The sequence below is a fragment of the Crocodylus porosus genome, unplaced genomic scaffold (genome assembly GCF_001723895.1).
Source record: "Crocodylus porosus isolate Cpor-Errol unplaced genomic scaffold, CroPor_comp1, whole genome shotgun sequence".
Taxonomy (NCBI): Eukaryota; Metazoa; Chordata; order Crocodylia; family Crocodylidae; genus Crocodylus; species Crocodylus porosus.
The window spans coordinates 10,244,732-10,272,431 of NW_017728947.1; the positions used below are offsets into that span (position 1 = coordinate 10,244,732).

Genomic DNA, 27,700 nt, shown 5'->3' on the forward strand with positions numbered 1-27,700 from the left:
GAAGGGGTACGTAATAAGAAGAAGTTTGGGATACAATTGAACTCTCAAACCAAGTGTTCAAGTGCAGTTGGTTTTGGTATTAAATAAAACACTAGGTAAAATGAGTTATGGATTTATGAGGCCAGCTTGTTTATTTTATATTTTTAAAGACTTTTGAGTCATAAGTTATGAGCATGATCAACTGCAGGCCTCTGCCTTTTTTTTTTAAATTTAAGAACATAATTATTTTAAAGCAACGAAGAATCCATTTAATAAATGTTGTAAGATTAATACATCTAGCTAGATAATCTTGCTAAAGCAATACATATATAAGAAACTCTTCCTCAAGGTAGTGTTTCAAGATCCCTGTGGTGAAGGCTTCCTCCCACATCCAGGCCATTATTTGATGTAATGAAAAGAGAAAGTGTGCAACACAGAGATTGTTAATTAATTTAGCCTAACAAGATGAAGATAAATGAAGCAAAGCACAGATTGAATGAAGCAAGAGGTCTTTATTTACAGTTTTATACTTCTTTATATTAGAAATTTTTCAGTTTACAAAAGAAAAACCCCTGACTTTAAAGAAAACATGTAGTATGAATCTACATGTAAGACATCTTTACACTATGCAAACAGGTCTAGCCACTTGCCACATTGGTTAACCTTTAACTCCAACATTTTTCTTTCTTCCTGCCATTCATTCTTCCTCTTAAAAAAAATAAAAATAAAGGACAAAAAAGAAAGAAAGAAAAACATTTGCTACAACTTTTAATTGAACTCATCAGCTTGCTCCCCTTGAACTCAATGGCAAAGTATCCATCACAACTATTTTAGAACTAATTTCATATTAATCTTTCCTAGAGTATTATCTTATTTCTGCACAATGTAAATGGATAGGTCTGTTTAAATGGATGGAAACACAAAAAATGGAGTGAGACAAACTTGTAATTTCAATTCCGTGATTGCATATCTGGAATTGCCAGTGTGTTACTTCCATTTCATGCTGAGATCAGAATCTGGCACTTTGTATTTGACAAATGTTTTGGTGTATGAGGGGAAGGGGGTTTAGTTTTAGAATGTGTTCTTGTCATAATCAGTGTTCCTTTTTAGCAAACTGTGAGTTTTTCATGTTGTATATAATACTTTTTTTAGTTCAAAATAAAATTTAAACAGGAGTTATTCTAAAGATTTAATCCAGTGTTCCTCCCAGTTGCAATGTTCAGTTCTTTAAACAGAAGAAATACTTAGAAGGTACAAATTTCATCACTTAGAACAGTACACTTCTAGGTGTATTGTTTAACTTCCTATCTACAGTCTGGGTTATAACATGACAGAAAAGGTGAAAAAAAAAATCCAAGTAGCTGAAACTCGCTATTTAAAACAAAACAAAGCAACCCTGAGCTGTGACTAATTACTTCTGTGTAGCTTTATTGACCTGAGCCTAAAACCAGAAACTCTAACTATGAATTAATAATATTATTACATTGATGTTTTCTTTAATGCAATATTTTATCATTTACAGAGCAGCTGAAACTGTCCAGTATTTGACCTTTTGTCATTCTTATTGCCTGCTAAGGAAATGCCTGCCTTCCTCTTACAGTAGCTAGACAGGACATTGTTATCTAGTGAAGCTGTAGGCAATGGTAACAGGCCTCTACAAATAGTATTATTATGGGCCCTATGTTTTTATCTCGGGGGTCATGAACAAATCCATGCAACTGCTTCTAAAGATTTCAATAAATAGGACTTTTTATCCAGACAATTGCCTTTTATATTACTTTTAAACAAAACTACTAGTCCATCAAGAGTTTCAAAAGGAAAACAATTCTACAGAGTGCTGGTATGGCAGCACAGACCAATCATTATGGCACCCATTCTCCAGTCCTTTATTTTTCAAGTCCACAACAATAGGTTGTTGATTCAATGGACAAGACCAGAACAATTAAGTTCTCTGTTTAGCAGCAGTGCAGCATTTTAATGCCCTCCTCTAATAATGGTCTCATTATTGTTATTCTAAGACTGGGCCTCAGGAGGAGGAATATTTGCTGGAGGTACGTCATTATTTTGCAAATTTCGATTAGCTCATCATGTTGTCTGTACTGTGAAAATCGTAGCTAATTAGGGCAGCCAGTTATACTACCAGCTTTTGAGCTTATGAGTTAAAAGGTAGCACACTTGATAGGCCAATGATGTGAAAAAGGTGGTAAAAAGGAGGATTAGAGCTGTTGCCTTAGTAACTCTAACTTCCATCTGTGCAGGAACAATGGACTTGTGTTTCTCCCCCACCTTGGTGTAAAAATTGGATTTGTTTTGAAAGGACAGGGCTCTTTTTATGACAATCTGGAATTCAGCCTAACTGAGTGTAGTTTTAGTTGTTAGGAGAGACCATTGGGGGATAGGAAAGATGAAAGGTCATGGTGAGCTTCAAGGACATGAAAGGTCGTTGTCTCATGTAACAATAGTAGATTGTTTTGTCCTATTATTTCTAGCCAACCACTAAGTCATGTGATGGAACAAATACCTCCAGTGTAGTCAGGTGAAACAGAAGAGAGAGATAATGTACCTTGTACAGAACAAAAGATAAGTATATATAGTTTGCCTTATTTGTATATTTATTTGTGTCCGTCCTCTGAAGAAAGCTTGTTTACTGACCTACCATTCCAGTGTGCTTTGTACAGCATTGCCTCTGTAGGCCATCACATCTCTGGGAAGCACTCCAATGTGTTAGAAAATGTTGTTTAAGCTTTCTTCCCATGAAGAGGAACCCCCAGGAGTAACAGTGATGTGATACTTAACAATAAATTTGGTTGTTGTAGCTTTCTCACATTATTGGTGTTCTTAAAAGGTTTTTCTTCAAACACGCACTGAATAAAGTTAAATATAAATATGAAATAAATTTGCTTCAACACTTTACAGCATTTTATCATAAATTCTACAGCACATATCATAGAAAGTTTACAGCAAACAGTCTTAGTACCACTGTGGAGAGACCTACAATCATGTGAAAAATAAATTTGCTATGGGGATCCTTATAAAGAACTGTTTTTGTGCAGCAGGAGATAGATAAAGTCGCTTTTGTGCTATGCCATAACTTCAGGAGGTTCTGCCCCTTTGTCTGTGGGGAAAACAAAAGTACTTCAAGTGCTATTTAATAAAGCAGCTACAGCACGCTTTTACAGGGAAAGCATTTCTTTTAGTGAAAGGGGCTATAATCTCTTGGATTTTGCCCAGAGTGTCCCAAAATCAAAGTCAGTTGCTTTTTAGAAAGAAAAGGGAATGTAGGAACATTCCTTTTCTTGTTTTCCTTTCAGTTTTTGCAACATGATGCCTTAGCCATTCAAGCAACTAGTTTCTTCCTCCACCTCAACCCTCTCAACCCCTGCCCCCCCACCCCTGATTCTGCCCCCTCCCTCCTGCCCACTCTTCAAACCAAAGCATATGACAAGAGCTTGCTCACCTCCCTGAAACAAAAGTTAGTGATTCTGGATTGGGATTTTATGGATTTCTTATAAAACTCCTTAGTCCCTTTAGCTCCCTAGACCCAAAAGCAGTTATGTACATTTTGCTTGCTTTATAATGCAGTTGCAAAGGTACATCAGACTATTATATGGTATTAGATACCATGTATGTATTTAGCTAATTGTTACCGTTGAAAAATAAAATTCTCTTAATTATTAGGTTTCCTCTCTCAAACTGTTCTGACCTTATTTGAACTCCCTTTTTTAGCTATTCTGGGCCTCTCTTATCTCCTTTCAGCTCCCAGCCACTCTTGCTCTTGCTTTCTGACAACACAGATGGACGGCCTTGCACAAACTGATAACCGTGATCATTTCTCAGCTAACTATTCAATAATAAAAAAATGTTATTTTCCAAGCTTTGGGAGCATGTATCACCCTCACATGTATGCTGAAGCTGAAAGGCCAAGTGGTAGCTTTATAGAAGCATGTTATGGTATGAGCTGTTGGGCTTACCAGCTTTCAATTGATGTGGCTTGTCAGGCTACTAGGTTTAAAGGATTGGGCTCCTTAAAACCTGATTAAAAGCATTTTAACTGTTGTTTAGGTTTTTGTTTTGTTTTGTTTTAAATACCTGTTCTTAAACTTCCTAGTCAGCTTCTCATTTTTATTATCAATTTATCTCATACATGCCATGATTTCTTTTGTTACTTAAAAAAAAATAGACTGGACAATAATGTCTGTTTAGTGTAAAATGTAAGTAATACAAAGAGTTAATTACCAGGGAATGAACTATCTGGAAAGTTGATTATTAATCCAGCAAGAGAGAAAATATCTTTCCAGTTAGCAAGAATTAGTACCTGAAGAGCTGATAATATTGTTCAGCCTGTCGGTGTGGAATGGCAGAGTCAGGTAAGCAAGACATCTTCTTAGAAGATTTAAGTTTTTTCTTTCCTGATTTTCTTCATAAGAGTAATTAATTTTAAAGGCAATTGTGTTGAATCAGTTGTACTATCATTTGATGTAGCTGCATTGACTGACTTTCTACATTCCAAACTGAATTAAATAAATACAGTACTTTAACATTAGTAGGAAGAGCAGTTTGTTAGCTGATCCTATATATTTAATTGTGAACTATCTTAGAAATCCATGATTGAAAACTGGTTAAGAAGCAGCAGCAATTACAAAACAAGGTATACTGTGATATATAGTAAGAAACCCTGAACAATTGCCAACAGCAAAATTGTATCGTTTTTCTTTATATGAGTCAGTTCAGTGTTGTTATATTTAGAGTAATTTGGGGCTTCTAATGTTTCTGTTTACAGATATAGAAGGGACTTATGCAAATGTTTATGTTGCAGAGAACACATTCCCAGTCTCACAGTTTTCTGGGTTCCAGTGTTCTATGTTACTGATGAGCTATTAAGGTTTGTTTTAAAATATTCTGAACACATTGGTTTTTCTCTTAAAAACAGTTGTGGGGGTTCAAAGTGTGGGGAGAGAAGGAGAGAACATTGGGAAAATATGCCATAATGTATATAAAAATAGCTCATTTGGAAATAATATTCATGTAATTTTACCTAAGACATTGGTGTGTCTTGATGAGGAAATTTACAGTTTCCTATGTTCCTGTTACCTGGACTGTGTGGTGTTGAAATTACTCACTAGAATTATCTGAATGGACTTACCTCTTTCAACTAGCTTTACTATTTATAGTTTATTGTTCTAAAGATATATATAAGATTTAAAACAAGAACAGAAGTGCTGAAATTAGAGGAAAGTCTGTATATTGTTTCAAATTGTTAACCTGTATATAGGTATAACTAGTTAAAATCTTATTTTGATAATATAACTGTATTAAACAAGCATATTTTGTTACTTCAGTTTCTGTGTTTCTAAAAAAGAATTTGCCACCTCTAATATTTCAAAAAATAGACTGAAGAGGATAACAAAAGGAGTGTGGGGATAAGAGATTCAAGATAGTAAAGATATAGTCTAACCCAAATCTGAAACAGATCTCAGGTATAATGACTTAGTCATCATGTATGCTAATATTTCACAAGCCATATTGAGAAGAAAAGGAAGAAAAGTTTGTCAATGGAACCATGTAGCAAATTTCTTGCAGCAGTTTCCCTTTTAATTTTGAGCATTGTGTTAAGATAAAGTTCAGGGCAGAGGAGAGAAGAGGAGGTATTTGGGAAAAGGAGAGAGTGAAATTTTCTAGCAAGGCACATTGCTTATGGCTTTGTGACTTTGGCCTGCCTAAGCAAAGAGACAGTTAACTGGTGATGGTCATATTTTTTAAAGGGGATCCCTCATGTTAAAGTAAACTGAGTTTCCCAGCAGTTGCAGATGACCATAATGACCAGGCTCACAAAGCTATCAGTATAACAAATGGCTGCTGTCAAAAAGGTACACTGAACAATCAGACTTAGTAAAAGAGGTAAGACTAGTCATAGGGGTGTACTTGGTAGTCATGTTGGTCTGAGACAAAAGGACACAAAAATTTAGAACTCTTGGTTCTAAAATGATACCTTTTATTAGACCAACTGGAAAATGACAAGAAAATTGTCCTTTTTGGCAAGCTGTTGCGATCAAAATCCCTTCGTCAGGCTTGGGAAAAAGAGTAGATGGTACAAGGTGGTAAAAAGTCCCCATAGGTAGGAAATAAACTTCATTTTTGCATAGAGGGAGCTGAAGATGGAAGGTTATCCCTCTGGGTCCCTTTTCAGGTCTTTGCTGGTTACTCTAACCTGCCTAGACTGAACCGATTTGCAAGTGAACGGACATCCACTTTTGATTCTGGAAATGCAGGCACATGCCTGCAGTGGTTCAGGCTAGAAGCTGAGGGGGCGGCGAACTATTGTGAGCCCTCAGCTGCCGGGAAGCAGTACTAAGGGCGGGGGAGAGGGGCACGGCCAGGCCCCAGCAGGATGAATATGTCTGGGGGTGGGGTTTAAACTCCTATCCTGGCCTGCAGGGACCCCAGCCAGGGTGTGCCTGGATGGGGAAGGGGGAAGCAGTCCTTGCCAGGCATTTCCCACCCTTGCAGCTTGACTGTGGGGGGCATGGTCAGCCCCAGCAGCAGCATGAAGTGAATGGAGACTGAGGGGATTTAATTCCCCTCTCCATCTCTTGTCCCACTGGCTTGGACCCAAGCCAGGGTCTGCCTGGTCAGGGCAGAGCAGCCTGTGTCAGGGTCCCCTACCCCTTGATGCTGCAGCAGCATGGGTAGAGGCACGGCCAGGCGCTGGCCTGGCATAGCCCCGTAAGGAGAAGGGAGCAGGGATGGGGTTTATTGCCCCACTCTCTCCCTTCTCCCCCCCTGGGACCCCTGCTGTGGTCTGCCTGGCTGGGGCAGAGCAGCTGGAGTGGCCAGACCTGGCAGTAGCCTGAAGTGAATGGGGGACAGAGGTTGTTTAATTTCCCCCGCCCTGTCCCACCACATGGACCTGAGCCAGGGTCTGCTTGGCTGGGGTGCAGCAGCCCAGCTCAGAATTACTCTCCCTTCGCTGCTGCAGTGGCAGGAGTGGGGGAGTGGCCCCCTGAGGTGAAGAGGGCAGGGAAGGGGTTTATTCCCCCCCATCCTCTTTCATCCTGTGGGACTACAGCCAGGATCTACCAGCCCTGGCCACCACCACCACTCACACCTGGCCAGGCAGACCCTAGCTGGGGTTCCCTGAAGGGAGAGAGGATGCAGGAGGGAATAAACCTCCTCCCTGCCTCCTTCACCTCAGGGGGCCATGTCGGACAGCTGGGGTGTGTGCTGGTGGGACAGGGGAAGGAAGGGGGAATAAACCTTTTCCTTGCCCTCTTTCCCTTAGGGGGTCTGGGGTCCATGCCCTGCCTGCTCTGGCTAGAGAGCATGGGGGTGGGGCCAGCCCTGCTCTGCTGAAGCAGACAGCACAGCCTAGCCCAGGGCTGCAAAGCATGCTTGGATGCTGTGGGGCTCTGGTTTAACTTAAACCAGGAAGGGGCCTGGGACAGAATTTCCATAAACTGATTTGACCTCAGTCAGTTTAGTCTGATACTACACTCAGCTAGGCGTATCTCAAACTGGTTTTGGCTATTTTGAAACTGGTTTATGTGCACTGAACTTCTGTTCTGTTACAGGGTTAAACTAGTTTCTGTTCTCTTAAACTGGTTTATGTGTAACTTCTGCCCATGGTCTAGGAGAGTTATGACCACAAAGAAGTTACTGCACCTAAGTTTGTGCACCATGATCTATATCTGGTTTCACTTTTGTGTCAACTAGTGTCAACTGGCATGCTGGTTAATAGAGCATGCCGGTTAATGACGTGCCAGCTAATGTGACGTGTGTGTGTGTGTGTGTGTGTGTGTGTGTGTCTGTCTGTCTGTCTGTATGCCTGTATGCAGGTATAGGAGAGAAAATAACTGAGCTAGAGCTGAAGTTTTCCAGAAGTGGATGGGAATAGTAAGGATCAAGGTGGATAAGCAATTTCAACTATTCCTCTGGAGGACTAGCAGAGCTAGATTTAAAGATGAGGAAGTTGCTGGTAAAAGAAGAATTTAGCTGAAATGTTTTCCTGCACAATTGTGCAATGCCCTATTCAAAATGTTAGTAGAAGCAACTAGCAAAGCTCTGTTTTGTTTTCTGACAATAAATATGCTAGACACTTACTTGGAAGGAATAAAGGGATTTATGGAATTTTACAGTGTATGAAATTATGAATTAGACAAGTGGATTGGATTCCAGAGCTTTATTTCAGGATCTATAATTCTTATTTTCATGTAGATACATGTTACTAAAGTTTAAGGCATGCTACTGTAGTGCTTAAACTGGCAGGCGTGAACCAATAGTCTATTTAACACCTTTGATAAATTTTAGCTTATTGGCTGAAACTTAATGAGCCAAACCCACACTGGATCACTTAAGAGACCAGAACTAAAAAGAAACAGGTGTGAATTACACTCCCAACCATAAAACACTGCAAATTAACTGAAATTCAAATAAAAACAGTGAACTTAAATAAAAGGCACAAGATGGAAAACAGAAATATCAAGCAGAGAATCCCTTTAAAGGCCCATTTAAAAGACTTGCATTAAAATCATAGATAAGGTATAGCACCTGAAGGAGCACACTCACCAGTGGCTTCACTGTGCCCTGCATTTGAGATGATATTTGCTTTTGTATCAGTTTCAGTTTTGTAGTTGTCTACGTAGAAAATTTTACATGTCTGGAGCAGATTAATAAGAACTGTCCTCTGGCTTAGGTGCATTAAGTTGACATAAATTGTGTCCAGAACAGTGGCATGTGAGGTACAATCATTGCCTTCTGGCTCAGAGTAGAAATGGATTTGTTTCAGGATGGTTATGAGAAGTTTTGCAAAACTGTGGGGTGATCTAGAGAAGTCTCTGACCTAAGCTTCTAAGGAATCCTGGGATACGATTGCAATGCAGAGTATCCCACTGGAGTGTTTTCCTTTGAGGCATAGGCCAAGACGTTCTGTGAATAGATTACTTAGATTCAATAAGACAATGGATGATGTAGACTAGAACATGCATATGGATGATGTAGTCTAAAGCATGCATAGATGTGTTGTTTTATTCTGTACCTTGTGAAAACATAGTAGGACAGACTTAGTTGGCAGGAGGGTTGTTTACAGAGGAATAATGAGCATATTCTTGAGCATCTAGTTGGATTTCTACTTTCAGGTGGTGAAGAGCATGTTTTATCAGTCCCTTCAGTTCTTCAAACTCTTCCTCATAAGTGATGACATATCACTCAGTGAGGCTCTGTGGATAGGCTAAAGTATTTTGGAAGATTCAGTGTAAGGCTACATGGTTTAAGAGAGCTCATGGCCAAGGTCATTTGTGCAGACAATGAGGGGAAACTCTAACATACGTTAATGAGCAGCAGGTGCTCATTTATGCTTATGTCATGGGAAGCTAACTACAAACTTTTATCACATCCCTGTACAACAACATTTTAGAGGGGTGATGAGTTGGAGTTACAGGATGGGGTAAGAAGTGAAGGAAGAATGAATTCAGTGGAAACCTCTGTGAGCATGGATTAGCACATGAACACCTTTGCAGATTTTAAAAGTGCCATGTCCTGGTGGTGGGGGAGAAGGGTGTCTATCCCTCTATCAGGAGAGGTAAGAATACTAGATTTTAGGGTCAGAAGGAAGACTGAAGAATATAGGAAGGAAGCTCCTGGGACCAAGCCAAGTCTCCTGTTATTGCAGGCACCTAGTCATATAAGCTAGTGACAGAAATTACACATAAACCAGCATAAGTGATCAGAAACCAGTTCAGATGTGTAACACAGCAGAAGTTCAGTGCACATAAACCACTTTCAAAATGGCCAAAACCAATTTAAAATAAACCTGGATGGATATAACATCAGACTGAACTGATTTAGGTTAAATCAGTTTAGGTCCTAGATCCCCTTCAGATTCAAGTTAACTCACAGTCCCCCAGCATCCCAGGATGCTTTGCATCTCCCCTTCAACCCTGCCCCCCACCCCCCACCCCACGGCAGGATGGGCAGGTTAATCTTGGCCCAAGCTGTCTGGTCCAGCAAGGAAGGGAAGCATGCTTTAGCATCCCCTAGCTTCTGGCGTGGGCCACTATGGGCATCTAGCTGCATTTCTGGAATAGAAAATGAATATTTGTTCACTTGCTAATTGGTTTAATCTATGCAGCTCAGACTAACCTTTGAAGACTGAATCCATTTAGTCTCAGCCTTTTTGTTTATATGTATTTAGCCTTAATATCACTTACATACTTACTGAGCTGTATCTTAAAACCACTGTTCCCACTGGATGGCCGTTTCACAACCTGATTGTGCTCATAGTTAGGAGCCACCTTCCAAATTTACTTGTGGCTTATATTTGTCCATTTGTTTTTATGCTCTTAGCTTAAATAGTTTCTACCCCCCACTACCACCACTTACCACTTGTCCCTTACCTCTTAGCCTTTGTTTTGCTGAGTTACACAAATATGTTTTTTTATTTTCTTCTTAAAAGCTAGGGTCTCCATTCCCTTGATTAGTTTAATAGCTCTTTTCTGTACGTATTGTAGTGTGAATTCATCTTTCTTGAAAGTTGACCAGCATTGTGTAAAACATCACAGATGAGGTCTTACAATGGCACTAATATTTCACTATTTCTGCTTCCCTGTTTCACTTTGTGGTCAGCTAGTACTTCCCAGTCCTCTACTTTAGATGTTTCAAATTGATAGGTTCCCAGATTATAGCAGAAATGACTCTTAATTTTGTACTTTTGTTTTTCATTCCACTTCTATTACTTCACTCCTTACATCCTGGTTTACTTGGAACAGTCCTGGATTTGAAATGCTGGTCCATGCTAGTTGGTTAAAATGAGAGTCCTGAAATTGCAGGAGTGCAAGGTGCAGTCTAGCAGGGGGGTGGAGTTGTATGGTAATGACCAGAGCAGAAGCGCTCGTGTCACGGCCCGGTCAGATTCTAAAGAACTTGCAAATTCTGCTAAATACCTGTCATCAACAATCTCAGACAGGACACACGAAGAAGCCCTCAAGATCATACAAGACTTTCTTTAGGCTATCTCAACCCTCTGTTGGATTGATGTTACCTTCCACCTTTATGTTATCAGCCAATTTCATCAGCATTAAATCATAGCATCTACATCAAAAACTTTTCTGTTTTGACTTGCATGGGACTTACTGGAGTTCAGCTTTTGTGTACAAGCAGACTACCATATTTAATCAAATATAAGATGAGATCCTTCCCCTGCCCAGTCAGCCTGTGGAAAAAAGCCCCCTGTCTTATAGTCACATACAAAGTGGAGGGGGAAGCAGGCAACTGCTGCAGCTCTGACTCTGGGCTTAAGCCTGGGTTGGGGCCAAAGTCAGACCCACAGCAGCCTCTTGCTCCCACCTCTAATCCCCAGCTGCACCTCTCACTCCATTCTTTCCTCCTTACTGTGAGGTGCAGCTTCGCTCCAGCTGGGGCTGGGGTCTCTCCCAGGCATGGAGCACCCTCTCACTAGGTGGGTGGTAAATAGGCTTAGCATACGTCTGGGTTTTCCTGGACATGTCCTCTTTCTGGGTCTTCCCATCTCTGTCAGGGCATTTTTTTTTAATATCAACAAATGTCCCTGATTTGGGATTTTGCTATGTTCAACATCAAAGTTTTATCCAGCACTAGGCTGCAGCAGGGTGGGGGAGGCGCCTGCTCCTCCAGTGGGAGAAGGGAGCAGGGGAAGGGCAGCAGGGACCTGGGTGGCCAGGCTGCCCTGGTGCCTGCGCTCACAGGGGCAGCTGGGAGATGCTTGCAGGGCTGCAGGGAGCAGGGGGCTGCAGGTCAGGAGTGAGGGGCACAGGCCGGGCTGGGGCAGGGGGCTGCAGGTTGGGAGTGAGGGCGACTGGCAGGGCTGGTGGGGTAAAGAGCTGTGGGTCAGGAGTGAGGGGCACTGAGAGGGCTGGGGGGCTGTGGTTTGGGAGTGAGGGGTTCCAGTGGATGTGGGGGACTTTGGGTTGGGAGTGCAGGGAACAGGCAGTGCCGGGGGGCTGTGGGTTGGGAACGAGGGGCATCAGCAGGGACGGGGGAGTGGCTGCGGGTTGGGGGTGAGGGGAACCAGCATGCTCTGCGGGGGTGGGGACTGTGGGTTGGGAGTGAGGGGCAGAGCTGGGGGGGAGCTGTGGCTTGGGATTAATGGGCAGGGGCAGGGCATGGGCAAATCACTGCCCCCCCAATCATATTAACTTCCTCCTACCCTGACAGGTGTCCTCTGTTTTGAAACTGGAAATATGGTAACCTTAGTGGTGAAGCACTGGAACAGGTGACCTAGAGAGGTGGTGGAATCTCCATCCTTGGAGATTTTTAAGGCCTGGCTTGACAAAGCGCTGGCAGGGATGATCTAGTTGGGGATGAGCAGGTGGTTGAACTAGATGGCCTCCTGCAGCCCTTTCCAATCCTATTTTCTATGATTCTGATTAAATTCCTTCCCCTGCCCAGCCAGTCAGCAGCACCAACACTGTTGCACGGCCAGGCAAGGGCTGAGCATCTTTGTGCTGTGCTCTGGGAGGGAGCCCAAGCAGCATCTGGCAGAGTAAGGGAAGGGGGGAGGGTGTAAGGGGAAGAGGCAGAGACTGTGGGGTTGGAGGAGAAAGGAAGGAACAGGGTGGAGGAGGAAAAGACTGGGGAGCAAGGGGTGAAGAGGCTGGGTGGAATGGGGGAAGGGAAGAGGCAATGGGGAGCTGAGGGTGGGGATGCAGGTGACAGGTCAGGAAGGTTGCAGGGGGAAGAAGTGGGTGAGGCAAAGGTCAAGGTGGCTACCTGTCCCCGCCTGCCCCCCACCATCCCAGTCACTGCTTTCCCTGCTATAGCACTGGGGACATTGAAGATAACTCCTGCAATACTTAGATGCTATACCTGGAAGATTATAACAAACTGAAACATGTTCCATAGACAGAATCTAATTAGGGTCATCTTCTATTCAAGTAAAGAAGGCATTTATATACATGCCTACATACATAGGACTATAACTTTATGCCAGAGGCTCCCAAACTTTTTTTTTTTTACTGCGTACCCCTTCCAGATTTACCAGCAGCCCACATACACCTACCAGCATATAGTTTATATTTTAACCCCTTAAATGCCAATTATTATTATGGGCACTGGGGACTATTTGGCAAGGCGGTGGAGCTGCCTTGTACACAATACCACTCTGCCTCCCTGCCAGACTGCACCTCAAACCCCTGCAATTCTGGGACTCTCATTTTAATTTTTGCCAACCAGCTGGGACTGGCCTTTGAAATCTGGGACTGTTCTGGGCAAATTGGGACATATGTTCACCCTATTAATAAGGAAGGCCACTGGGGACATATCAGCTAATTTCAGGGGATAAATAAAGTGAAAACAGGAAGGGGGTGAGGTCACAGTTTATAGAAAGGGATGCAGAAGGGGACACTAAGTAGATCACACCAGTCAGCGCCCACTGCCCCGTCAATGAGTCAAGGGGTCCTGTGGACACCGACCAGTGAAACTCTGCCCAGAGATGTGAGCAGAGGAGTGACAGAAAGACGGCTCCACACCCACCTGGGTTCCACCCAGCTGGAGTAGGACTGTAACTTTAGGTATTCATTTCTTAAAGCCAGTTGATACATATTTCTTCTCTGATGCTGTAGGAATAATAATTTTTAGAATATTTGACAGTTTGGATATTCATTTGTACTGTAAGTTTGTACTTTTGTTTTAAATAGTTGCAAAGAGGGAGACTGCACAAAATCATAAAAGGATATATACTGTGATTCTTGTTTTTGCTCATCAGGACTATTAGAGGTTTACATGTGTTTTTCATTATACCTAAAGTATCTGAATAATTTTGTAAAAGGCATACCTTCAGAAGAATGCTGTTTTTTGAAGGCACTTCATTTACCTTTCAGCTCTTAAGTCTTAAAGGGGTTACATATGCTTCAATGTGGACTGTCCCTACACAGCTCTGTGATACTGAGATGTGTTGTTGCATAACATGCACAGCAGTGTAGTATTAACATAAACTTACACATCCCTTGGTCTCAGCGATCTGGCCACACAGTCTATGGTATTATGCATGTCATTGTTGTTTAATAGTCTTTAAAGTAGAGTCTGTTGATGCTAACAATAATAATTGCTTTAAAACCAATTAAAAATTAGGACTGTAAAATTACTAAATTATTATGGAAGCCTCAGACCAAACATTTTGAATCTAGAATAGTCCTTCCTACCATCCTGCACCTCACCCTGCTCTAACCCCTCTCCCTCTAGACAGGTAGAACCCAAAGGAGAATAGAGCTAGTGAAATCCCACAAATAGGTCTGCTTATAAAATATCAGGACTTTGAGCTAGCGTTTGGGGGCTGGATGGAATGATCTTAATGGACCTGTGACTAGGTCCACCAAACACCATGCTGAGGCAGAAGGAAAAAATGAGACTACTAAAAGGCACAGGCTTCAAAAGCAGTAGTGGTAAAATGGATTGCTAGTTTTTTCTGATGTGGGGGTAGGGTTGCTTTCTGGCTCCCCTTTATCTCTGGGGCATAGGTGAAAGATATGAGCTTTGTCATGTAACTAATATTTTTTGCGCTATCTACTACTAGTCAGTGAAAGCAGCACCAGCTTGAACAGTGAGCCGTGCTGTAGGTAGATTGTAACTTCTCTGCATAATCACTATTTCAGAAGAGGGTTTTTTTCATAACTGTAATATTTTTAAGCATACAAGTAATCCCACTTGAATAGGTCATATTTTGCTTTCCTACTATTTAGAATATACATACACACACTTTTATTTAAATGAGGAATATCACACATTTCATATGAAAAAAATGAGCTAAATATGTCACTCCTGTGATTCTCTTTATGGAATTAGTTTTTTTGTCATTTGTGACTGTAATTTAAGTGGCACACCTGTATTTATGTGAATTTGTCTAGTTTATGACTTTTCAGCAGACCATCTGTTTTTCTTTGCAAAGTGTGTTTTAGACTGTTGCTGATTTATTTTTGTTTTTTCTTCCTCCTTTCCTCATCAGTTATAGTCTGTTTAAGGCCATCATCATGTTACAGCTACTGTAGTTTTGAAGCAGCCTCAAAGAGCTATAGCTGACCCCATGACAGCTGTCTGCTAAGCCTGATTACTAATCTACAGTGTTATTTAATGTAAAGGCCAAATAAAACCTTGCAGGAGAGAAACATTGTTTTGTTTTAAATTCTTCTTAGGAAGGGAGCCACTGTTTTATAAGTAAGCAAATAATAAGCCTCCTTTGTTTGTTAGGATTCAGATCTTGGTATTTAGTGCATTCTTGCATAGATTTTCTATATTAAAATAAGCACCAAGTCTTGGATTTGATGCACAAGTCAACAAAAACAGTAATCAGTAAAAGCACTGTTCTACTGATGGTGATAAACAATGATAACAACTCCTGGGTTAAGGGAGGATACCTGTCTGGGGAAAGATTCTGTTCTTAGAGTTGTACTGCTGTAAATCTAGAGTAATTCCATAGACCTTGCTGGAGTTTCTTTTGGATATACACAAGTGAGAGCATTCTGGCATTTCATGGCTCTCTCTCATTTATCCCTACTGAAGTGTGTGGTGATGTCCTTATTTTACTCATGCACCACCAGCAGTACAGCAACTGTTTGGTTTTTTTAGGTTTTCAGAAAATGTGCCCATATCTCTGTGTACATCTTCATAAATAATGTGAGCTAAATCTAGTGAGACTGAACACCACAGTAACCATCTGGCAGAAATGCTAATATTTCTTTATATATAAAAAAATGTATATAGCTTTGTAAATGTACACGGTACTTTAAAGACCAAAGCTTAGTAATGATCTGTTTTCTGGAGAACTTCCCAGCTACGACTCCAGTCTTATAAAAGGGTTCTGTGCAAGAGCAAACATGCCCATAAGCAGCCCTTTGCAGATTCAAGGCCTAGGAGATTTAAGGTAAAACTTGCATACCCCTTCTCAGGCAGAAATCTAAACGCAGAGAAATCCTGGCTCTACTTAAGTCAGTGGGTTTTGCCTCTGAGTTTAGTGGAGTCAGGATTTCACTCATGATCTTTACATTGTGTCTGGAGGTTAATCACGTGGCTGCCTAACAGAACATTAGTAGGAAATCCATTGTAGAGTCAAGGGCCCTCTCCTTCGACTGAAATTTCCTGGTCACAGAGCCTTATGTTGAAATCCAAGACATCTGAGTGAATGCTGATCAGGTGATTGCAACTACAGGGATACATATATGTAATGTACTTATATATAGGGGTGCCTCCAGACTGGGTGCAATGGTGTGGATGAAAACCCTCCCTTTGTCTCTGTCCGCAGCTGATCCAGGTGCACAATTTCCCCGTGAGCCACTCCTGCCCTGCTCCAGCTGCAGGCTGTAGCTGTGTGGGGTGCTAGGTTCAGTAAGGGACTGCAGCAGTGGTGAGCAGGTTCCTCCTTCTAGTGCCTGCTTGCTGCCTGGTATACTCCACTGGCTGGGAGCAGGTGCTGATGCACTGATGCTGATGTCTCCAGCTGACACAGGATTGCGGGGGGCCCAAGAGCTGCCCCTACCACTTGCTGCAGTGGGCATCTCTGAGGGGAGCCAGGCTCAGTGGAAGATTGTGGCAACAGTGCACAAGTTCCTCCTTCCCCCATGGCCCTGGTTTGGAGCAGGGCAGAAATGGTTCTGCGCTCTTCCCACCAGCTTACCACCCCCTTCAGCAGGTCAGCCAGGGATAGTGGGAGCAGTTCCCTTCCCCCTTCCCCTTCATATGCCTTCTCCCTGCCTCCCTCCCTGGCCTCCCCCACACCTGCTTTAGTAAATCCTGGATCTGCCCATGCCTATATGCATATACAGAGTAACAACCTGAATCATTTAAGAGCTGTTGGCATATAAGTTAGTTGGATAATGAGTGCCTTTGTCTTTAATTACCATAATTTTTCCTGGTTAGTAATGGTGCCGTAGTACCCCATGAAACTAAGTCTTCCTAATGGGGACTGTAGGAGTGTCTGTGTGTGTGCATGCATGTGTGTGTGTGTGTGTGTATACAGGTATATATAAATACACTTGTGGGTATATACAGATCCTGAAATACGTACTCCTACTGAGTATTTATGTCTATGTACATATATATATCTTAGTTATGTTGCAGATTTGATGTTCAGCAGAGTATTTCACAGTGATCCTGCTATGTTTACCCACAGAAGATGTCTTCATTTCAGTGTTTAACTTTCAGAGATGGTTTGCTGTACTAGTATTTACTGCAGTTGATAGACCTAGTTTATGAAAACAATAGCTCATCTTTGGTAGGAATGCTGAAGGCTCTTTGATTGCTTTAGCAATTTTTACTTTGTGTAAAATTTAAGAATTGAAGTCTAACATAGTAGTGGTCAAGTGGGTATCCAAAGATTGTAAAGTCATACTTTGCACTTTTTTGTGTTTCTTATTTTATACAGGTAAGCAATTGGACATTGTACACATCAGTTCATTATCTAAAAAATGCACAATTGCTTTTAGAGATTATGAGGATTGTACTGATGTTCTTTGTTGAGTTTCATTTTTACAGGGGTTTCAAAGGAGAACACATTGTAAACCACTCCCTTGGTGACATTTATAGCAGTGGCATATAAATTATCTCCTGGTAAATTCTCCAATGCTTTTTAAAATTACATCTTAGACTGTCACATGACTGACCCTCTAATTGCTTGGGTTGCTTTTTTCCAGTTGGGCACTAAAATTTTTTAACTTGGGGTTGTTGGTTTTTTTCCATTCTGAGAAATTTTTGTAGAATTATCCAGTGAATGAACTTCCTTTTATGAGGTCTAAACTGAGGGTTTTTTAATGGTGAAAAGAGTAATTCCATTGTTTTCATGCCCATCAATGGTTCCTAAGTAAGCCTGCTGAGCTTTGATGTGGTCCTTATGATATAAAATCCTACTTGCTTACCAGTCTTGTGAAGTCTGTCACTCTTCTGTGAATCAGGATAATACAGTACATATATTTACAGCTTGAACATATATAAGGACTGGATCCTGTTCCATCAAAGCACATTGCACACATTCACATAGGATGGAATAACTTGAATTACTCGGAGGCATACCTTAATTCTAAATTAGTTTTAACTACAAAGAAAGATGATCTGGTCGGTCATGTGGACAGCTCTTTGAAATCTACTGCTGACTGTGAAGTATTGGTTAATAAAGTGAACAAAAATGTTAGGAACTGTAAAAAAAATAGAATAGAAAATTATAATACAAATGATATAAATCAGTATTACTCTACTGTGTAGTATAGTATAATCAGTTCTGGCCATTTCCTCTGAAAAAAGATGTATTGTACACTGAAGAAAGTTCAGAGGCAAGAACATGTGAAATATTTCCACGTTAAGACTAACTGAAGATGTTGGGACCTTTAGTTTAGTAAGGAGACATGACAGTGATATACACTATAATGACTGGTACAGAAAAGACAGATTGGACACACTTCTTGATACTTCTCCATGCTGTAAAAGTGAGGAGCCTCAATGAGATGGAAAACACTCAAGTTTAAAATTGCTGAAGAAAAAGGGGAGACAGTGTATTGATGAAACTTTGGATTGGTGGAGAGAAATGTTCTCGTAAGACAGATTTTTTTCCCTTAAACAAGAAGGAATATAAACTATCATGTTCCAGGGCAAAAGTCAGCCATTAAGTAACAGAAGTCAGGAAGAAACTTTCACTAACTTGTTTAATTAATAACTATCCACTAAAAAGGTTCTTGAGCATTCCTCAGACGTCTCTGGTATTGGCCCCTGCCAGAGACAGGATACTGGATTAGAAAAGTATTGGCTTAGTCCACTGCAACTGTTTTTTGCAGAATTGAAAACATTAAAAAAAATGAATTACATTTTATGCTGTGCATTTTGTTTGCCTTTGTCTCAGCTTGGACCACAAAGGAAAACTCCTGCCCCACAAAACAAACAAAAAACCCCCCAACCACAAAAAACCCAAACCTTTTGCATTTTCAAGTGGTTTTTAGTTAGTTTTTAGTCTGTTTCTGTGATTCTTATTCATTAGTACAATTATGTAATGTAATCTTTGCAAATGCTATAGGGAACTGTATAAACTCAAGAAACAAACAGTTTTCATTTAAATTCAGGTAAACTCAATTACATTTTTCTAAACATTGATATTTCTGTTAACATTAGGTTGTGAGTAAAAATCTTGTTATACAGTACTCAGAGAACAACTCACATTAGTAGCTCCAATGATTACTTGTGTTAGTGCTTACCAAAGCCGGCACAGATCATATTGTATAATGCTTAGTTTGTTATAGAACATGTATGTTAGGCAAGCTACCCCGCGCGCTTATTTTGTTTTGAGGAACTTCAGTTTTCCCTGCTAGCTGGTTAAGCTACAATTTTTTGTACTTCAGAGGATTTGATTTCTGTTTATTTTGTGATGTTTTGCATACTCAGAAACTGAGACTCCAATGCTGAAATAAACTGTATTACATTTTTGAGCAGATGGACGGGAAGGAGATAATAAAGAGTTTAAGTGTTCTCTTTCTATTCATCTTTTTTTGATCTATGAATTCATCTTTCATTCTCTCGCTCTCCCTCTGTATCTTTTTTCCCCCCTCACTGTAAGCAGGCAATGAAAACGTGAATATGGCTTGATTTTGGAGTTGCAGTTATTCCTAATCCTGTGTTTTTAAAAAGTGAATCCTCTCTTACGTGGGATAGCAGTAGATTTAGTAACATTACCCGTGACAACCTTCCCTTATTTTGTTCGTAAGATTTATAGATGTTAGGGGATGGAAGAGACCTTACAAGATCATTGAGTCCAGCCGATAATAAAAGTATCTTTGCAAAAACTGTTTTTGGATACATTTTGTCCTCGTAGTCTATCTTGATTTGCTGTTAAGTGTGAATGCCATTGGTGAAAAAAAGTGGGCAGTCATAAAGACACAAATCTCAATTACTCTCAGAATGGGTGAGGCTCAGGATACAGAACCAGATTTCTTGCACTTAGCTGTCAGTAGGTCACAACCCTTCCCTGCATGGCAGGCCAGACAAGCCTCTGTGCTGATGCACTTACTCATTTCTCTGCTGTGATTGGTACAGGTTTGCCCATTATAATGTATTGAGACCATCAACTCAAGTTAACTGTAAGCTGTTGAACAACCAACTTGTGCTCAAACTTGGGACCAGTGAACCTGTGATAAGGAGATAAAAAAGTCTTTTGTATTCCATTTCATTTCTCTGGTGCACCCTATTCCCTCCCAATAACATTTTCAAATAGATTCCTGTATTCTTAATAATTTAGGCAAGAAACCTGCTAGAGGATTATGAATTTTAAACATTTTTTTGGCACATCAAAACATGGTTATAGCATTAATTGGTCATTTTTGTTGTTGACTTAAGGCATCAGTTATTACTGTATGAAGTTTGAAGGCCCTGATCCTTTAAGCTGATTGAGAGGAGAAGTGGTCCCATGCATAGCAAAGACTCTAGCTGAAGTTAGTGGAACTTTATACAGGCACTGAGGTCAGTTCATATAAATCAGATTGCAGACTCAGCTGCAAGGTTTCCAGAGTTTGAAAATAATGTTGGATGAAGACTTTTTTAAAGTTTATCAGATAATAGCCCCTTTTATAGTGCCAATCCCTTCTCTACACTCTGATAACAGATACAGCATAATTATTTGACCTTTGTTATCCCATCACTATTGTTTATAGTTTTATACACATTTCACAAACAATGAAATATAGATCTGCTGTTTTCTTTTTTTTAAAGGGAAAGAGAAAACAAGGCAAGAAAGAAAAGAAAGAAAACCTTATCCACTAAATGTTAAATTGTAGAGTGATCTAGAGATAAGAGCAGAATCTCTTTTTTCCTTTTCAAATATTTGCTTGGCCTTCAAAAGTTATTTGCCTTTTCTGTTTATATTGGATTTATTTTTCAGGCCTACATGCAGGACGAGAATGATACAGTAAAGAATAATGGACAGTAGAGTGGGGGAAAAGTAATCTTCCAGATCTACATTATACTTTCTACTTTACTTAGGTTTTTTTTAATCTTGTCTACTTTTATTTAAATTGAAACTGCTGAGTATCGTAAAGGGTAAATGCTAAAGTATCAGATTAAGTGGAGGACAGGGAGATTATCTACAGGTTGGCAGGCTGCAATGAGAGTTGGTTAAATGCCATTTTTCACTACACTCTTTGGGGCCACAAGTTATTTTTGTGTGGGAGAAAAAACAGTGTTGTAAGCACTTCAGAAGAGGTGTGCTGCCATTTGTGAAATCTCCTTCTGATATTCCTGGCAGAGACAGGTGAAGTTTGCTTCTGCAAATGTATGTAAATCTTTGTAGAGAAGAAAATCTGTCTGGAAGTCTAGGCCTGCATGATGGTACCTTCAGCTCTCTTTTTCCCTATATTGTGAATCCATTCACGCTTATGTTACCTTATGGTTCCTGCTGGCATTTTTATCAGAATATTTCCCCTCAGCTGTGGTTCTACCCACTGAATAGAGTAAAACTTCAGCAAATGCTTCTGAGTGGATTTCTGCCTTGATATGTGCCCAGACCAACAGGGAGCATATAGTAAATAGTTGTTCCCAGAATTATGCCATCTCCTCAGGTTTGCCTCCTTACTATGTAACACTCCATTACCACCTAGATCATTAAATTTATGGCTTTTTGTCAATGGGTTGTGTCATCATCATATTTGTCTTTGGGGAATTCTTACTCATGAGAGAGAGGTTTGTCTCAAAACCAGTTGTTTTGTTTTTATTCTACTCCTATGAAGACAAATTTAACCAAATGATCTGAGAAACGTAGTTACCTTGACAAACATACTTCAAGAACATAACCGCCCCCTTTCTCACCACATGTATGTCATAAAGTTCTTAGTATGTTAGTCTGTGAAAATTATAGTGAGTTAATAATGTGTCAGCTCCCCACTGTGTGCTTTGTAGGATGCTGAATGGGTGTTATATGATTTATTTGCTGGATTTTGCAGGTTTTCTGTAGCGTGTCAGATGCTTTACTGATTGCTCAGTGAAGTCTAGAGCATGGGTTACCTCCATTTAAACAAATTTGCAACATTATATGTAACCCTACAGCTATTTGAAAGTATTAGAATCTCTGAAAACAGAGGACTTCCTCAACCAGACTTCCCTGAAAACTAAAGCACCTTTAGTGGGAAAACTATCTGTCAATAATAAAGACAAAAATAACTGTAATATGAATGAATGAATTGTTTTATAATCCCCCCTCTCCCCCCAAAAAAGGAATGAAAACTTAACAAATCAAAATACATTGCAATGTTGATGGACTAATAATACTGGGCTAGGCGTTCTTGAAGAGTATTCCTTCCCCTACAATTATCAACACTGTCCATTGCTTCTGACCAGACATTTAAAATATTCTCTTCCCTTTTACCAATTTTTGTATTTCCACGTTTCTTGGAATTTTTCCATTTTCTTTCATTCTTTCAGCATTAGCATAAGAGGGCCATATGAACAACAAGCTTTTCAAAGTCAGACTTAAGAACAGGGATGCCAGTTTAGATCTCCAGAGTTCTTTCTGCTTTATTTTATCTATGCTTTATTTTTTCTCATGGCTTTTGGAGGGGAAGTAGGGTACCTTTACTGCGTTTATTTTTGCGGGCCACTGCATACCCAGGTTTGGGGATGTAGCTGTTTTATCAAGGCTGTGCAGGGAATCCAGTTTCCAGAAAAAAGATTCCTGTGGTGTTGGCTGGAGATGGCTTATTCCCTAGATACCAAACCAATTGAGTAGTCCATACATTTCTTTGTTGTTTTGTGCTGCCATGTTGGAAGTCATGCTTTCAAAAAGTTTAGTAAACCACAGTGTAGCTCCAGGAGAATCAAGCTGTGGTTTCAGCTATTCAGACTATTGGATTTAATGAAACTAAAGGCACAGTTTTTGGAATGAGAAGTTACACAAACGGAATGCTTAAGGTATTGAGGCCTTTCTCTACACTTAATAGAAGATGCTAATGCCATCCTTCATATAGTTATGAATCATGTAATATATTTATATACATATGTGCACTGTTTGTATGTGTGTGTAACATCAAAGGTTTCTTGAAATAAGTATATTTTTATAATTCCTGGCTTCTATAGTTAAACTTGTGAATGCAGTAAATCTCAGGGGTGTAGGTTGTAGTTGTGTTGGTCTAAGGACACAGGCAGACAAGGTTCTTTGAGTGAATCTGATATCTTTTATTAGACCAATTTACGTAGTTGGAAAAAATATTTTTTAAGCAAGCTTTTCGGTTTAAAAACCCTTCATCAGGCTGGGGAAGATTCTGCAGTTGGTTTGAGCTCTATTGTTTTTTTGTACAATCTCAGTGAATTTATTAAATAAAATTTTTGTAATGCACAGATTTTGAGAGTACACTGGTGAACTGCAGGATTCTGCTGAGGGTTGGAGTGCTAGGGAATGCTGATCTGGAGATAAGAGTAACTACAGGGCAAAACTGCCTGGGCTGTAAAGAACTAGCAGTGCAAAGTCCATGTGGAGTGAGTTAGAAGACAGCTAAATATAAAGGTATTTTCAGGACAGTTTGAGGTTTTGGAAGAAGGGAGTAAGTAGGCAGATGTCCAGGAGTTTTGAGGGGGGGGGAGTAGCTAGAAGTTATGTTTAGGACATATATGTGGAGTTTGATCCATATTTCATATACAATAAAAACAGGCAAATTATGAATTACAGTCTATAGTTTCATGTCTGGGTTCTGGTGATGTCATACACAATGAAAGTGAAGCTCAAGAGTTTTATATCGTCTCCAGAACTTGTTGATGGAATTATGGCCTTGTATTTCTCTTCTTTTTCTTTCCTTCTGTCTCTCTCTGTATATTAATATATTTATGTATGGCAGAAATGGTAGCAAACTCTATAGTTACCATTGCATAAACATTTCCATTCTAGCCCTTTTTCATCATTTACAACTTTCCAAACCTTTGCCCTTTAGAGCTGAAATTTACCAGGCTTGCTCTCTTACAAAGTGATTTTTATTTTATGTTATTTTATTTGGAAATGTCTGAGTATTGTGGGCGGTATCCTGTGGGAATACAATTTTGTATGTTTTTTGTATGTAAAATGAAATGGTCATTTTCTTGTCTTTCGTGTTTTCACTTGTTATGTATGCCTTCAGCTACACCACCTTGTGGTGTGAACCCATCAGTTCTCACAGGCAGTCTGGATCAGTATGTGGCTGGGATACCTCCAAGGAACACTTCGGTGCAGTGGGGAGTAGTGTCGGCACAGGCGCTCTGTCAGTGGGGGAATAGCCAGGAATTATGTCTGGGGCTGAGTCTGTTCAGGTGGCCTGGGCAGCCCTGGTTTGGGGCTCATTAATGTCAGGATAGTGGAATGGATAAAAGTGAAAGCACAATGAGGCAGTCTGATACTGGATATATATTTAACTTACACAGCAAAGACCTAGCTTTTTTTTTTCAGGCCTTAGAATGCAGGAAATGCTTACACTTGTGATTTCTCATTCAAATCACCCTCATGGCAAAACATACAAATGAAGATCTCAGAAGTAATCAGAGAGGGAACAGTGGGTGCATTTACATGTTCATTAGTGCGCCTTACACACTGTGCATTTAGTTTAGTACTTGCTTAATAGAGTACTAACTGAATGTGCAATAACTAGAGTTATTGCATAGTAGTGCCAGCGCATGGTTATTTTGTGATGCTTATGACATACTAGTGTAATAACACTGCGCAGTAGGTTATTAAAACAGTTTTTGACTGTCACACTACTGCACAGCGTTATTAGGCTAATGTGCAGTGTCTCATATAGTTGGGCCCAGTGTGGCACAGATATAATCTATCTGTTATCTTTTGATTGACTAAAGACATGAGTATTCTCATATGTGTGAGGTAGTATGAACTAAATATGTACTTTCCTGATCCTATGGAAATCGTGAGTGATTTGACATTGACTTCAGCAGAGCCAGAATTTCAGCTATAATTTAGTCCTAAAGGCTTAGTTATGCAAAAGATGCATATGGTTTTACCTCTTTGGAAACCATTTTCTCCTGAAATGTCTCTCTGTTAAAAGCAAATGCTTTCTTTAAACCATGTGTGTATATATCTTTGGGCATCAATGTCATTTTACTATCACTCATTATTTGTGTTGCTTGTCATGCAAGAAGGAAAAATCAAGTTGGGCATTCAGTTATGTTCCATCATTGGTTTCACATTTTTTGTGGCTATTACAGGCTCTTAAATCAATGGTCAAGTTGTTATAAAAACATGTTTTGTATCTGTTACATCTTACCAGGAAAAGGATCTTTGAGGTTATAGATCTGAATTATCCAAATAGTACACTGTACAGTAAAAATAGTAAGGTCTTCTGTATATTGTCTGAAGCTAGAAATATGCCCAATTACTCAGCAGCACATCATAAAAGAGATGCATACTATGTTCATGTCTGTCAGTACCTGAAGTCATCATTCTAAAAGCTTTTTTGAAAATTTCCTTTTTATTGAAAGCAAGGAACAAAACAAAGACAAAAAAAAAGCAAAACCGACATCAATTAGATGTCAACATGACATCAAACAGCATAATATATGATAAAAATAAATGTATGATCTGGTGACTCAATGATTTCCGTCCATATGGCATTTACAGAAAAGTAAAGAAAACGCACAGCTACACATTTTCATGGTAGAAAGTATACGATATGAAATTGGAACTAGAGATAGCAGCAAGAGACTCTTGGCTGAGACTGTCAGAACAAAAAGAATATATGTGAGAGTAAGCCTGGTGTCAAAAGGCTAACTCTTACATGTATGCTTGTGGTATGTAGTTGTTGAATGCTGACCAGTGTTATAACAATAGTGTTAAGGGAAGAGGTATGTGCCGGCAGTGGTTCCATACGTGATTATAAGGTATGACTGCACACATGCTAGTGCAGAAATTTAATTAGAGAAAAAATATTTAAATTCTTGGAAATAGACATGAATATTTGTCTGTGGAAATGCTTCAAGAATTAATATGGACTCCAAGCCTATTTATACGCAAGTTGAAAGGCATAAGAAAAAGCCTCTTTGTGTAAGTGCTAAATGCAGAGAAAACATTGAGAATCAGTTAAGCCTCTAAAATAATAATCTGGGAATTCCATTCTTTATTATAGTAAATGGCATCCTAACTAACTGTATGATTTTTGGGGAAGATGGGAGAGAGGTGAGACTGTGGTGGTAGGAGCTGGAAGAGGAAAGCTCAGAAGGATCCAAAATCAAACACAGTCTCTGTTATTTGAATTTGTTGTTCGTTTTCAATGGAGTGATAACTGCAACAGCTCAGCCTGAACCGCCTAGCTCAACACTCCCCTTTCTAAGGAACTTGGATGTATTTCACAGCTTACATCTGGACAACAGGGTACAAGAAAAAACAAAGTGTTGAGAATATGTAACGTGTTCTCTTTGCATTACTTAGAGTTGGAGTCTCCCCTTAATATATATGGGTATAAATCCCAACTACTTGGGCTCCAAGAATAGAATTGGTCCATTTGCTGTTAATCCCAGTTCTTGCCTCCAGTTCATTTATTTTCTGGTGTTCCAATAGTCATTCTGAAGCTACCTATCCAACCAGGGGCACCTGCCAGCCCTTCTAGTTACTTTTATTACAAATTTTAACTGCAGCCTGCAGGCCCTAAAGAGAGGTGATAAGTAACTAGGCTGCTTTGAATGGCACAGTAGAGCTAGGGACAGACATTACACATAAACTGGTTTAAGTGATAAGAAACTGGTTTAAACTGGTAACAGAACAGATGTTCAGTGCACATAAACCAGTTTGAAAATGGTTGAAACCGGTTTGAGATAAACCTGGTTGAATGTAATATCAGACTTAACTGATTTTGCTTAAACCAGTTTATGCAACATCTGTCCCATGCCCCATTAATATAAACCAGCCTCCCCCCAGCATCCTGGCATGCTCTCTGGGCTGGATGGGGCGCTTTACTCCACAGCAGGGCAGGCCCCTCCCCTCTGCTCCCTGACTCCAGCTCCAGCAGAGATTTGCAGGCACAGAGCATCTACCTGGCTTTTCCCTGCTAAGCAGGGATTATTTCCCCTCCCTCCACCTTACACAGACACCTCAGCATTAGCAGACCACCACATGCTGGCTAGGGTCCTGGCTGTGAGAGAGAACAAATGCAGACAGGTTTTTTGGAGCTAATCAACAGATAGCTTAATGTCCTTTCTTAGAAGAGCTGTTTAAGAAGAACTCCATTAGTTAATGGAGAAGACTTTGTTTTCTTAATGGGTTGATAAACACTGAGTTAGGGGTGATAAACATTCCCTGCTGGGCTGTTCAGGAGTGAGGGAGAAATAATAAGAGCTGCTTCTGGGGCCTGGCCACACCCCCACTCAAGTTCAGCTCAGCTCAGCTTAGCTCTGTAGAAGGGAAGGGAGGGCTTCTCTAGTGCCCCCTGGCTTATAGCCTGAGCCACTCCAGGCAGATGCCTGCATTTGTGGAACGAAAAGGAAATGTCTATCCACTTCCAAATCAGTTCAAACTTTGCAGGTTAGACTAACCTGCCAAGACTGAATCAGTTTATGCTCAGGCTTTTTGAATGTCTGTCCCTAGCCCTAGAGTTGAGGAACATCAGTTAAGCGTTCTCTCTGCATCTGCTTGTTGAAGTCATGGCAGGGCTAGCCAGCCTGATGAAGTACTTTCCATTTAATGGACCTGGGAAACCGTACTTTTTCAGAAAGACAAGGAGTTAAGTAATGGATTATTTAGCTTATTATTGAGAACTTCTCTAGCTTGAAAGGG

General features: G+C 40.3%; 1 protein-coding gene across 3 annotated transcripts in view; it reads left to right on the forward strand.

The window, feature by feature from the left end:
* The window catches only part of SOX6 (SRY-box 6), a 528,512-nt gene that overhangs the window by 134,140 nt on the left and 366,672 nt on the right, over positions 1-27,700 (forward strand). Inside the window, exon 1 of one of the 3 annotated variants that reach the window (XM_019551787.1) lies at positions 3,854-4,346. The exons of the other annotated variants lie outside the window; for them this stretch is intronic. The gene's annotated coding sequence lies outside the window, so the exon portion shown is untranslated. Of the gene's footprint in view, positions 1-3,853; positions 4,347-27,700 lie in introns of those variants that run through there. 3 annotated transcript variants of the gene reach the window in all.